The following is a 10655-nucleotide window of genomic DNA, read 5'->3' on the forward strand; positions in this document are numbered from 1 at the left end:
CCCGTGATAACCACGGTTATAAAATTAATTAAACTTTCATATTAAAAAATCAAAATTATTAATCAATTATTTTAAATAAATTTTTACTTAAGAGATATTTTTTTATTATATAAAATTATAATCGTTGATTTAAATAAATACGTGAAGTTATATCATTTTATAATTTATATTAATTTTATTTTATTTTTTAATCTAATGTTATTAATTTAATATAATTAAAGGAAGAAATTTTAAAATTTGAAATTTAAAATGAAGAATCAATTATTAATTTAATAAAATTAGAGTGAGAAATTTAAAATTTGAAATTTAAAATGAATAATTAATAGGTTGACGAGTGGCATGATAAATGATATATAACATTAATGAAGGGTTCTAATTGCACGACACTTGTCAATATGAGATTAAACCTATTCTTTTATTAGAATAGAGAGATTTATCATAACAAAAAGTCAAAGTTATAATAATGTTTTTTTTTAATCCCAAAACTGGATTCAGTTAACATCCTCATTAGGCTTATATAAAAATCTACATAGAATTTCAAGGTATGAACTAGGAAATCCCAAAATTATTCTCTTGAAAGAGGACGACTAATTCACATAAATGATAAAACCCGTTATGTTTATATAATATTTTAAGCCAAATTGTTATCATCTGTAAGTGTTTTAGATGAGTGAATTTTTGAAATAGAAAAGAAAGTGACAATGGCCACTTGCAGTTTTGATCAAAATGAGAATAATGAGATCATAAGACTCAATAATGTAAGGCATGTAGCAACACATGGTTGCATACGTAGACATGGCCTAAAGTTGAATTGTCTTTATTTGCCGTCCCTTATGTGAGTTGGACGGTCCACATGGCCCCACACATCGATGACATGTCCGCCACCATATCCTTTCAACGATTGTGACACGTTACTTAACAGTGTCAAACATTCTATTGTGCCATGTTATCCCCTTAAAATATAGATTTGAATGGGTAAAAGTTATATTTTTTAACAGCAAAATGAGCAAATATGTCTTCCTTTGAGAGGGTGTTTGGATAGGAAAAAAAATGGTGTTTATTGTTTATTGTTTATTCTCATCACAATAAGCTAAGCTTAAGTGTTTGAATAAAATCCTTAAAAATCAGCTTATTGTGTTTGGAATAAGCTAAATAAACTAATTTTGATAAGCATCTTTTCTCTTGCTTATTGCTTATTCCAATTACAAATAAGCTAATAAGCTAATCCAAACACCCTTAAATATGAATTGTTAACAAGTCTTATTGGTCCTGCCCATAGTAGGAGGATAAATGTTTAGACTTTTTAGTGTAGGTTAAGAGCATTCATAACGTTAAGCTTTTTGGTTACACTTATAACTTTTTTTTTCCTTGTTATCATCTCAACATTGACTTGACAATCTAAAACTTTACAATAAAATTTCATTATAACAAAAGGTTTTAACAATTTATTTATGAATCTCATCGGTTTTAATTTATATTATTTATTTCTTTTAGTCGATATGTTTAGAAAATAATTTGATTTAAATATATTCTCTTCTATAGATTTATATTCTTCTTATAGTAACTTTATGGTTTTAATTTTATCCTGTTTAAAATTATATTATAATTCATATTTTAGATGTGAAATTTAACTTATTTAAATATTTTATATTAGATTTCATAGTTTAGAGTATTGTTTTAAAGAGCTTGATTTAGGATCTTGCAAGAAATTCCGTTTTGAAAAAGCTCTTACAATATTGTTTTTTTTGTCAAAATGCATAAAAACACTAAGTTTACATGAAATTTCGATTTGACATTTTGTTATTTTTTTACAATTAAGACACTAAGTTTTTACAAAAAAAGGAGTTTTGACATTGTATTTTCCAATTTGTTTAAATATTGACCATTTGACCTCGAGTTGTCGATTGATGTGACATGATGATGTGTTAGTTTTTGATGACATGGTACTGACATGTGTCACATTTAATGCTCATTTAATGATATTTTAGTATACTAAAATGACACATGTCATCATTTAATCGAGTAGGAGGATTTGTAGGAATAAAAGTATGATATTTAATTTCTCTTTTTGGTGGAAAAATTATATATTCTTCTACTTTTTGTTCCTACAAATCTTCCTACCCAATTAAATGATGACATGTGTTACATTTAATGATATTTTAGTATACTAAAATGACACATGTTATCATTTAATTGGGTAGAAGGATTTGTAGGAACAAACGTAGGAGGATTTTTAATTTCTCTTTTTGGTGGAGAAATTAAATATTCTCCTACTTTGTTGTTCCTACAAATCTTCTTATCCAATTAAATGTTGACATGTGTCACATTTAATGCTCATGCTTATTTAATGATATTTTAGTATACTAATAAGCATGAGCATTAAATGTGACACATGTCATCATTTAATTGGGTAGGAGGATTTGTAGGAACAAAAATAGGATGATATTTAATTTCTCTTTTTGGTGGCATCAGTTTATTGGTGTCGATTGAAAAATAAAATAAAATGTAATGACTTAATTGAAAAAAAAAACACAGTGTCAAAATCAAAATTTTTTAAAAACTTAATGTCTTGTGCACTTTGTCCTTGTTATAACATAATAATCATATGACTTATTAGAGGTTTGAGACCCTTTGTGGGCAAACTTTTAGAGCAAAACACCATAACAAAATTTGTGTCTACACTAGTTTACATTCCAATCTCCCACATCGTTGATGCTAATGTAGGATGCCTTAAAATTAGTGGGCAAAATGAATTCAATGCATTATAAAAATATTTTTGTGCGTCTACCATTAAACTTCTAAGAACTCGGTGTGTTGTGGATGCCTTAAATTTAGTGGACGAAATGAAAGATTATATGGAAATAAGTGTTGTTTTGAGCTGTGGATTTTGTAAGAAGTCGGATACTAAGACAAATAGTTCTAGTGACCACCATTTAAGGCTACAAAGTCTATGCATTAATTATCATTATTTTGTAATGAACGAATAATCAGAATTTTTTATTTTGAAAAGAATGCAATTACCAAACCCTGACAATCGATGGATAACAAACTAGAAGAACTCATTTATAACTACAAGTGTGTCTATGGGGAAAGTCAGTCCAACCTTTTGTACACAACGACGAAAATTTGAAATAAAACACCATCAACATCAAATAGAACCATTTTGGCAAATTAAATGTTGTAGAAAAATTAATGCTACCCATATTTAACTTGAAGATTAAACCCTGACAAAGAGGGATATTAAAACATAAAACTGGGTGAATAGCTCATGAGCAATGACATAGTTAGGCTCTGTTGTGATTAGAGCAATCTGACTAGAGGCTTGGCAATTGCATCACCAAACATAGATGGAATAAGGTAGATAGAGTATTTACAGTAGGCCTGTCGAAAAAACCCTAAACCCTTTCTACCCACCCGACCCGTTCCGAATTCGGGTAGAACGGGTAATGAGTATGAACATTCGGGTAATAGGTTAACCCGATAATAATATAGGTCGGGTTTTAGGTATGAATATTTATTTTCGGGTATACCCGAATACCCGAATTTGTTTTTTAAATAATATCAAATATACAATGTAGTCACATACGCACACTTCAAATAAAACAAAACCCTTCGTTTCCTTCTTATGAACGACACCTCGACAGTCGACGCAAACTTGCAAAGGGAATACGACGCTGAAGCTGAAGTCCTGAACCGTCATCACAATTCTTAGTTTCTCACTATCGCACAGAATGGAATTAAAAAAGTACATAACATATTATAATGATTTGTATTGTTATTATATATATACTTGTTAATTGTATGGAGTATTTTCCTACCCGATTCTTTACTAAACCAACCAACATGTAAAAATAAAAAAATAAAGAAAAAAAATTATCAATAAGTGTCATTTAAGAAATTTTCGGGTATACATGATAATTACCCGACCCGATCTCAAACCCGAATACCCGAAAACCCGAATTACAATATAGGTCGGGTATCGGGTATTATTTTCTTAAGGAAATACCCGTTCTACCCGAAACCCGAAAATTTTACCTGTTCGACACCCCTAATTTACAGGCTTCACATGAGATCAAAGGGTCATAGCCAATTAAAATAAGGAATTTATTGAAAAAAATCCAGGAGATGCAGACTAGAATGCATACTAATAACAACAAGATTATGGCATTATGTGTAGACGTTGATTTTCTTATGTTGTGTTGCTCCAAAAGTTTGCCCACAGAGAGTCTTCAACCCTCTAACAAATTGCACAAAAGAAATTAAATTTTTATAAAAATTCAATATTAACAATGCTTTTTTCCAATTAAGTCGCTACATCTATTTTATTTTCAATGTTTGACCCCTAGAAAATAATGTCACCAAAGACCGACATGTCACGTTAGTTGGCAATTATATTGACTGGTCAAATGGTCAACATTGAAATTTTTTGGAAAGTGTAGTGTTAAAATTATTCTTTTGTAAAAACTTAATGTGTTAATTGTAAAAATAAATAATAATAATAACACAATGTCAAATTCAAAATTTTGTGTAGATTTGGTGTCTTTTATGCATTTTGCCATTTTGGTAGTGATTTTAGTGTTATCCACCATTTGGTGTAATTGAAATTAATATGAATGTCAAATTAATGACGATTTAATACAAATTAGGAGGTGCATAATACATACTTGTATATAAGTAGAGTTTGATCACAAACACAATTAAAAATAGGAGTCAAGGACCAACGCTCCTTGCGGGTTCAAAGGGATAGACAAAGCACTTGTCGGGGATCCCGATGGCTCAACTTAAGTTGCCTAACAACTTAGATTGGAGTTTAGTTGACGAAACATACAACTTTGTTGAAGTCCTATTGTGGACAAAGACATAGATTTATGAATAGGATTAGAAAGTGTGTCCAATAGTTCATAAGAAAAAAAGGTTATATATGATAGGGTTGTTCATAATTCAGATATAACCAAGTTGTCAAATTGGAAAATTTGGTTTGGATATTCGGATTGGTTTTCAACAAAACCGAATTATATTTTGGATTTCAAATTGGTTTTGGTTTATAAAATAAGAACAAAATAGTCCAAAAGAACTGAATAACAATCTGTTATTTATTTATTTTTAATATATTTTTATAATTATTTATTAATTTCATAATTTATTTGTAACGTCCCATTCCCAACATTTTTTTTTCATTTTTATTAAGGTAAAATTCCTAATTTATTAATCCATTATTTAAGAAAACCATTTATTAAAATCAGAGTATTGTAGGAAACACGAAATCTTCAAAGTTGTTGATGAGTGTGTACAGTCCCGTCTTTGCTTTCTTGCATACCTGAAATAATAAACAACCGGGTAAGCATAAAACTTAGTGAATTCCCCTCAAAATACCACCACATGACATAATAACAAACAACATGCATACAGAGACTTTAACCTGATTAGAACGTCACACCTGTCTACAACCCATCTGGACCGTTCTCTAGGCTTTCGGTCTGTTTGGTATGCCTCTCAGGCCTGTAGTCTATTTGGGACGCCTAGACTCTTTTGGCCTTTAATCTATACTGGTCCGCCTCAACCCAAACCGCTCCTCCCGATCCTTTGTGCCTTTGGCTTATAGCCGGCCCGCACAGGGTATCTTGGCCTACAACACAAAGCAGGACCGTCTCAACCCAAACCAAACACAACATGTTGACATATAACAATTAGGATCAAATAGGCACATAATACAGGCAAACAACAAGCATACAACTCACTACCTCCTACTAGTCCTTTCACCACATATAGTTCTGCTACCAGCTAACCTCTATAGAATGTGTAACCATAAGTAACCAGATGTAAGATAGCCACCCGAACAGGTAATCCTGCTCTAGAGCCACAACGAAACAAGGAACATGCAAAATAACCTAGACCAAGAGTTCTTAGACTCTCCTACATGACCACAGACAATCCTTAAGGGCACTCCATAGATGATAACTAGCAAATACATATAACATATAGTTCTACAGATTATTACAGCAAAACAACATACTCAAGAGACAAATCTAACAGATCACTACAGCACAACAGCATACTCGATACCAGAACACAATTCTAATAGACCGCTACAACATAACAACATACTCAATACCAGAACATAGATCTAATAGATCACTATAGCATACCCGCATACTAAATATCAACAATCCAAGGAATGCATGGTCGTATATACTCAGCGGTGAGATAGTCACCGAGACAGATGATCCTACTCCAGAACCACAACCAAACAAGGAACATGTAAGAGAGCTTAGATCAAGAGTTCTCGGTTTATCCTACATGACTATATACAATTCCTAAGGCATCCTTCTACTAACAGATAACCAAATCTATTGGGTCGGCATTGGTGCCTTCGACCCACGGGTACAGTGAGGCGAAACTCACCTCGATATGCGCATAAGTAACCACAATGGTAACGAAGAACTCTACAATCAACTCACTTCTAATCACCTACATGAAGATACTCAAGTCAATACCCGATCACAGGTCATAGTCACTTGCAACAGTGACTACCTCACATAAAATGACAATTAGGGTTAAGTAAGAACACTTAACCCATTAAGAACCTAATCACCTAAGGGTAGGACTGATTAACGTCCGGCTTAGTTATTCTCGGGCGAAATAATAACCCAATCAACGGCCCAATTACGCGCCCGATTATTGTCCAAAACAGAGCTCCCCGATTCTAGGGTTTTTCACATAAAATGATAACTAGGGTTAGTATTCCACACTTAACCCTATAAGGACTTAATCCATTAAGTTCAATATTGCATTAAGTTAATTGTAGGGGCATTATTAAGTATTACTTAAAGTTTAGTTAACAGGTTTAACGCGGGTCCCGACCAACTCCAAACTAGGGTTTTCTTGACATTAGGGTTTTCTAAACCCTAATTAGGGTTTCCAACTCCAAACTCATGCCACTCGGGTTAAAGTTAATTGTTTAGGTAATTAAATGTTTAAAATTTTGGCCACCGCCCAATGCCACCTTGGGCAATGGTGGTCGGCGGTGGTCCGAGGCGGCAACCACCCACACACAGCGGCGACGACGGTTTCAAGTGATAAATCCAAAAATCCAAGCACACATAAAAAATTCCTACATCACACACGCACACACACTAGCGCCAAAAAAACAAGGAAGATGCCCAATACAACCTCCAAGATGGTGGCAGACGGCGATAAAAGGTGCCAGGCACCACCTCACGGTGGTGGTGGCTGATTTTCTTTGATTTTCCGGCCAAGGACTATACATACAACATCACACCATAACATACACACACAGTCACCTCACACGGTGGTTGGTGCTGGCAGAAAAGGGCATCAAGGGCGGCAACCACCATGGTTGGCTGCCATGGTGGTCCTCCTCACTAATCCGGCCAACAAAACACCACACACACGTATCCATCATGTTACAACAACACACACACACACACCCAACTTGCGAAACACGAACACAACCACCATTCACGGTGGCATGTGGTAGACGGAGCAATCGGCAACAACACATGACAGTCGCTCGGAGCGGCGACAACAACGAGTGATAACAGAAAGAGACGAAGATGAGAAAAGGTGCACGACCCCTACCAGAAACAGCAGCAACGACAACCACGACTTTGTTTCTTCCGATCGTCCACTGCCACAACGTCCAAACGGCGGTATCGTAGATCTTCGAAATCGTCGGTAGCAGCATTGGCGACTTACCACGACGGCAAAGGAGTTGGCGGCGGTTATAGGTGAGCGGGTGATAAGGTGGCGGCTGAAGAAGTGAAGTAGGGTTAGGGTTTTGAGGCTTTGTTTCAAGTGAAGGAACAAGAGGAGGGTGGCGGGCCTTAACCCGTCTCCAATTCAAACTTCATACCATTTATGACACTTCCGGCCCCTCCCTTCTTTATTCTTTTCAATCAAAGTCCATATTTTACTCTTTAGTCCCTATTTCCAAAAATTTGTTCAATACAAGTCCATAAGTTGCAATTTGACCCTCAATAGCAGAAAATATAACTTTTAACACCCCAAGGTGTACACCTGCTAATTTAATACGACTTTAGGGTTAAAATATAATATAAAAACATCTCGGAGTTTTAGGGTTTATAATTTTATCTATTTTATTTATTTACTTATTTAATTTTATTTATTTTATTTAAAACTGAATGTTACATTAGTTTTTCAAATAACTTCAAAAAGGTCCACCTAATAAAAACCTTATTATTCATTTTCTTCTCAAAAAACTTATTTATAAAATATTAAACTATAATATAATTTTTAATAGTTGTTTATAAATTTTAAACCATAACTAAAAAATTTGTTTTAGTTTCTTCTATAATGTTTTCTAATATTTTAATTATATATGGTTTTAAAAACCAAATTATAAAAATCGATCCAATTGAATTGTAATTTGGTTGGATCGGATCGGATTTGAATTTAGTTTGGACTATTAAGATCCGTGTTTTAAAAACCGTAATCAATTTGGATTCACTTAATTGGATCAGATCAAACCAATCGATCTAAACGAACAACCCTAATATGATGCTTCCTAAAAGTAGCTTTAATTAACCTATTTTTAAAGTGAAGTGATCATGAATTACTTTGGTTTGGATTTTGGTCTAAAACCAAACCATACCACAATAATTATTTTTAGCCCTAAAAGACCATTTCAGTTTGTATTCTTTGGTTTTTGGATTTAAACAAATTAGTTTTGGGTTTTTGGTTTTATCGGTAACTAAGAGCATCTCTAACCCACTCTCATTTCATATTTTTCCACCATTTTTCCTATATTCTTTTCCAACCCTCCCCTATTTATTCCCTGTTTTGGGGGATATTATAACGCCCCGTTCCTAAGAGTACTTAATTGTGAGTCCCCGGGATTTAAGAGGAAGGGTATTTTGGTCATCTTGTGGGAAAAGTGGAAAAAGAGGGCCAAATATGAAATTTGGGGACACGCCGAGTACACCCAGCGTACTCTCAGAGTTCTAAAACCCTAAAATTAGGGTCAGCCACCATATAAGGAACATGTTGGTTCATACCCTAGCCTCCATAAGCTCTCTCTTAACCTCAGAAACCCTAGATAGCCGTTCCACCTCCATTGTTGGGTGTGTTTGGCCTTGGAAAGCTTATTTTGGCAAAGGAGAGGCTAGAAGAAGAAAGAGGAAGTTGTCAAAGAAGGAGTTGAGTGGCTGGAGCTTATAGATCTGGAAAGATATCATCCTTTGGAGCCTATTTGAGGTATAAAGCTTCTTGCTTGTCATGTATATTGCATAAATCTAAGTGTTGTGAAGTTTTGACATCATTCTTGTCCCAAAAGTCCTCATCTTGATGCATGTTTTGAGTTGGTCGAGATTATCTGTCCTTTCAGACCTTGGGAGAGGTCTTGAGTGAGAAAAATGAGGTCCCAAGGGTTGTGGTTGTTCCATGTGTGAGATATGTAGGTCTTAATGGATTAAGACCTTGGATTAAGAGCTTTATGGACGTCCCAAGTGATAAAGCTTGAGACTTTATGAATCCTAGGCATATTTGGCCTAAGGATCTGAAGTTTGGGTTTAAGAGCTTAAGCCATTAAGCAGTTATGTGGACTTAATGAGCAGCGAGGTTACGCCCCGCGTAGCGGGCCAGTGCCCCGATCCCCCAGTTGCGAGTCAGCGTGTACACCCCGTGTACCAAGGAGGGTACGCCTAGCATACTCCCTCTGTTGGGTTTTTCATTTTGGGCCTTAGGGATTGGGCTGTTATTGGGCTGCTGGTTTTTGGGCCGTGACTGGACATTATGGATAGAGTATTGTGGACCCATTAGTTGTTATGGACCATGAGTCTAGGCCCATTGGGTGAGGTGGGCCCAATTTAGTAAATTGGGCTAATAGTGGGATTTGCTTTGGACTTTTGGTCTTTGGGCCATTAGTGGGCTTGAGAGCTTATCCAGTGTTGGGCCGAAATGAGTTAAGGGTAAATTGGTCAATTTATCCTTGGAAGGGTATTGTGCTTAGCCTAATGATTATTTGTGCTATGTTGGCCAGTTCGAGATTTTCGGTGAGTCGGTGATTCGAGGATCTGCTTCTTCAATTCAGAGTTTCGGCAATGGCAATGTGAGTTATCCTCACTATATCAACAGGGTCTAAGGCACCAAGGCCGGCCCTTTATCGGATTGAGATCCGGGTATTTGTTGTTATGTTATTGCTTTGATATGGTTGCATCCTGTTATGTAGGATGGTATATGCTAGTGACCGGTTAGGTCGGTATCCTGGTTAGGATGATGATATGTTATGTGATCTGCTAGGTCGGCTTGTTGACTGTGAATTGTTATATGATTGTATGTTTATGTGCACATGGTTGTTGGACTGGGGTTAGGTTGAGGCGGGTCCTGCTTTGTGCTGTAGGCCAAGATACCCAGGGCGGACCGGTTGTCCCGAAGGCCCAACGAGCGGTCCGGATATGCTGTAGGCCCCAAGAGGGCAGACCAGACGTGCCGAGGCTCGGAGAGTGGACCAGGCCGACTGAAGGCCCGGTGCGGGCGGACCAGTCACACTGTAGACTCAGAGAGTGGACCAGGTGGATTGAAGGCTCGGAGGGGCGGACCAATCACACTGTAGACTCGATGTATATGGCTAGACTCGGAGGATGGACCAGGTGGACTGTTGGCCGGTGCGGCGGACC

The sequence above is a fragment of the Lactuca serriola genome, chromosome 4 (assembly GCF_051521515.1).
Source record: "Lactuca serriola cultivar US96UC23 chromosome 4, Lser_US96UC23_V15, whole genome shotgun sequence".
NCBI classification, from domain to species: Eukaryota; Viridiplantae; Streptophyta; class Magnoliopsida; order Asterales; family Asteraceae; genus Lactuca; species Lactuca serriola.